At 38.7% G+C, this 5,000-nt stretch overlaps 1 protein-coding gene across 1 annotated transcript in view; it reads left to right on the top strand.

Annotated features, from left to right (window-relative positions):
- LOC118797176 (retinal-specific phospholipid-transporting ATPase ABCA4-like) overlaps positions 1-5,000 on the top strand; it is an 88,566-nt gene that overhangs the window by 23,156 nt on the left and 60,410 nt on the right.

Below are 5,000 nucleotides of genomic sequence, written 5' to 3'. Positions count from 1 at the left end.
ATATCACACCTTCACTGGGATATCACACCTTCACTGATATCACACCTTCACTGAGATATCACACCTTCACTGGGATATCACACCTTCACTGATATCACACCTTCACTGAGATATCACACCTTTACTGAGATATCACACCTTCTCTGAGATATCACACCTTCACTGAGATATCACACCTTTACTGAGATATCACACCTTCTCTGAGATATCACACCTTCACTGAGATATCACACCTTCACTGATATCACACCTTCACTGGGATATCACACCTTCACTGATATCACACCTTCACTGGGATATCACACCTTCACTGAGATATCACACCTTCACTGAGATATCACACCTTCACTGATATCACACCTTCACTGGGATATCACACCTTCACTGAGATAACACACGTTTACTGAGATATCACACCTTCACTGAGATATCACACCTTCACTGGGATATCACACCTTCACTGAGATAACACACCTTTACTGAGATATCACACCTTCACTGAGATATCACACCTTCACTGAGATAACACACCTTAACTAAGATATCACACCTTAACTGAGATATCACACCTTCACTGAGATATCACACCTTTACTGAGATAACACACCTTCACTGAGATATCACACCTTCACTGAGATATCACACCTTCACTGATATCACACCTTCACTGAGATATCACACCTTAACTGAGATATCACACCTTCACTGGGATATCACACCTTTACTGAGATATCACACCTTCACTGAGATATCACACCTTCACTGATATCACACCTTCACTGGGATATCACACCTTCACTGATATCACACCTTCACTGGGATATCACACCTTCACTGAGATATCACACCTTCACTGAGATATCACACCTTCACTGATATCACACCTTCACTGGGATATCACACCTTCACTGAGATAACACACGTTTACTGAGATATCACACCTTCACTGAGATATCACACCTTCACTGGGATATCACACCTTCACTGAGATAACACACCTTTACTGAGATATCACACCTTCACTGAGATATCACACCTTCACTGAGATAACACACCTTAACTGAGATATCACACCTTAACTGAGATATCACACCTTCACTGAGATATCACACCTTTACTGAGATAACACACCTTCACTGAGATATCACACCTTCACTGAGATATCACACCCTTCACTGATATCACACCTTCACTGAGATATCACACCTTAACTGAGATATCACACCTTCACTGGGATATCACACCTTTACTGAGATATCACACCTTCACTGAGATATCACACCTTTACTGAGATAACACACCTTCACTGAGATATCACACCTTCACTGAGATATCACACCTTCACTGAGATAACACACCTTCACTGAGATATCACACCTTCACTGAGATATCACACCTTCACTGATATCACACCTTCACTGAGATAACACACCTTTACTGAGATATCACACCTTCACTGATATCACACCTTCACTGAGATATCACACCTTCACTGAGATATCACACCTTCACTGATATCACACCTTCACTGAGATATCACACCTTCACTGAGATATCACACCTTCACTGATATCACACCTTCACTGATATCACACCTTCACTGATATATCACACCTTCACTGATATCACACCTTCACTGATATCACACCTTCACTGATATATCACACCTTCACTGATATCACACCTTCACTGATATCACACCTTCACTGATATATCACACCTTCACTGATATCACACCTTCACTGATATCACACCTTCACTGAGATATCACACCTTCACTGAGATATCACACCTTTACTGAGGAGAAAGCTCTTCACTCCTTCAGCTGCAGGCTGATTATTAACCCATTTATGTCCAACAAGTATATTTAGTAAAATATCACAGAACTTGTTCTAATTGGTTCTAAGTGATGAATGTTTGTGTAGTCTCAGCTTGGATCAACATCTAACAGCACCCCTTCCTGACTAGTGACACGTATTTCAACTCATTTTGATATTCAAGTATTCGTAGGTGTTCATGAATGGATATTCAGTTTACCACAGAGAAGGAAAACAACACCAAAACAATTTAGTTAATTTATTTAATAATTGGTTTATATCAATCACAATACCTACATTTAGAGTCGGTTATTCATTCAACCTAATGAGAAACTGTAGAACAGACTCAGTTTATATCACAATACCTACATTTAGAGTCGGTTATTCATTCAGCCTAATGAGAAACTGTAGAACAGACTCAGTTTATATCACAATACCTACATTTAGAGTCAGTTATTCATTCAGCCTAATGAGAAACTGTAGAACAGACTCGGTTTATATCACAATACCTACATTTAGAGTCAGGTATTCATTCAGCCTAATGAGAAACTGTAGAACAGACTCGGTTTATATCACAATACCTACATTTAGAGTCGGGTATTCATTCAGCCTAATGAGAAACTGTAGAACAGACTCGGTTTATATCACAATACCTACATTTAGAGTCGGTTATTCATTCAGCCTAATGAGAAACTGTAGAACAGACTCGGTTTATATCACAATACCTACATTTAGAGTCAGGTATTCATTCAGCCTAATGAGAAACTGTAGAACAGACTCGGTTTATATCACAATACCTACATTTAGAGTCGGTTATTCATTCAGCCTAATGAGAAACTGTAGAACAGACACAGTTTATATCACAATACCTACATTTAGAGTCGGTTATTCATTCAGCCTAATGAGAAACTGTAGAACAGACTCAGTTCATATCACAATACCTACATTTAGAGTCGGTTATTCATTCAGCCTAATGAGAAACTGTAGAACAGACACAGTTTATATCACAATACCTACATTTAGAGTCGGTTATTCATTCAGCCTAATGAGAAACTGTAGAACAGACTCAGTTTATATCACAATACCTACATTTAGAGCCAGTTATTCATTCAGCCTAATGAGAAACTGTAGAACAGACTGAGTTTATATCACAATACCTACATTTAGAGTCGGTTATTCATTCAGCATGAGGTTCAATGAGATCATTATCACTGTATGTAAACTCACAGCAGTAATTATGAAAGAACTCCTTTGTGGGTGGAATCTGGAGAGGTCAGTCGAGGTCCCACATACGTGCTGTTAGAGGTTAAGGAGTGAAGGTAGAGCGTGTTTGGGGTCAGAAATAGAACGGCCGTGAGTGCAGTTGTGTATTGTTTGTGAATTGGAGGATATTTACCCCTCCCTGCACTTCTGCCTGTTGTCGTACACAGCGAGATAAGATCAGGATATCAGGATAGAATATGCTTCACTTTTCCATGATATAGTTGTATTGTCCTCTTTAACACTCCACACACACACACACACACACACACACACACACACACACACACACACACACACACATCCTGCGTCACTATCATGCTCTGCAATGCTTTGTGCTGAACTGTTTTATTGTCTTTTGTCATATATCTTAGCACTTATGTTATCATAAAAACAAAGAACTTCCCCATTACATCCACACGCCGCCCCCGCACCCCCCCCCCAAACACATACACCCCGGGATGTGTTGGTGGATTACAAAATTTACATTTAGGACAGTATAAAGAAAAAAATATATGCTTCATAAAACAACAGAACTCTTTCGTTCTTTTGATGCTCCATAATTCTGTATGATTCTATATGGTGCTTCACAGTGAGATCTGTAGAAGAGTTTTAGAAGGAATTCCAGGGCAAACATCACATTTAGATGAAATTTCATTATAGCGTGTCTGCCCAGCAGGCCGTGGGTTTCAGCGGGGGGGTGTTTGTGTGTGTGGGTGGGGAATATAATATGGTGAATCATTGTTTTTTCAAGCTATTGAGTGAATTCAGAAAGTGGAAAATGAAGCTCATACTGAACTGAGAGGTCAACTATCAGCTCTGTACAGTGAACTAGGGCTGGACAATTAATCAGATTTGATTTCACTCATGATTTTGGCTTCCAGTGATTATAAGAACAAGATAGAAAACAGCATAGATGGTACAGCCAACACTGCTCCCAGTAGAACCCCCCCCACTCCGCGTTACACCTTGCGCACCTACAGTAGATAATCAATACTCCACGTCTAATATTCCATGTGCAATGTGTGTAAAATATCGTTATAGTGTAAAGATTTTATGCTCTTTTATTTATGATGTTTATATTGTTAATTTTGTGTTTATATTTTTATCTTTAGTATTATATATTGTCTATAAGGTAATAAGCAACAAACTGTAACCTTGAAGGTTAGTTATCCTGCTTGTTAATTCTCCTCTTGGTACTCGTTTCTTGAGTGCCTGGCTCTCCCTCTGCTGCAGTAGCTCTGTGAACTTCCCTGCTGTGGGACTAATAAAGGATTATCTTATCTTATAATCAATACGGTTATTGTGCTGCATTCCGTTTGGCAAGGATGCTCTCGTTTTACTGCTGTTAATGAGGAGCTCTGAGTTTGGAGGATTATAGAGGGAAATTCATTCTGGACTTGATACTCAGCAGATTGGAAAACCTTCAGACATGATAGAGTCATACTAGATTCAAATCACGGGTCGCTCAAACTATAGAACCTCCCCAGGTAATACCATCCAATAGGGATATAGTTTGTCTGATTTATTTTCATCTTATTTATTTTTATTCATTTTTCATTTGCATTTTATTTGAATCATATTTAACATTCAAGGAAATCCACTGTTAAAAAAAACAAGCTTTTTAAAAAAAAACTCCAATTAATGCGAAGTCAGTGAGTAATTATTATCTTAATATTGACCAAAAGTATCGTGATGGTGACTTTTGCCATAATCAAGCAGCCCTACAGCAAACCGTATTAGCATGGCTTATAATAGAAATGCTGTATTTCTATCGCATAATCACTGATCAGTTCATTATTGGTCATAACAGTGAATGTAACATTTAATGTAGCTTTAATAACACTTTAGTCTGTCCAGCAGTCTGCGTTCACCTGCTGCTCCAGAGTTTCTTCTGAAATGAAGGTGTTAATAGTGAGTCTG

The sequence above is a fragment of the Colossoma macropomum genome, unplaced genomic scaffold (genome assembly GCF_904425465.1).
Source record: "Colossoma macropomum unplaced genomic scaffold, Colossoma_macropomum, whole genome shotgun sequence".
Lineage (NCBI taxonomy): Eukaryota > Metazoa > Chordata > Actinopteri > Characiformes > Serrasalmidae > Colossoma > Colossoma macropomum.
This window is presented reverse-complemented; position numbering and strand designations above follow the sequence as displayed.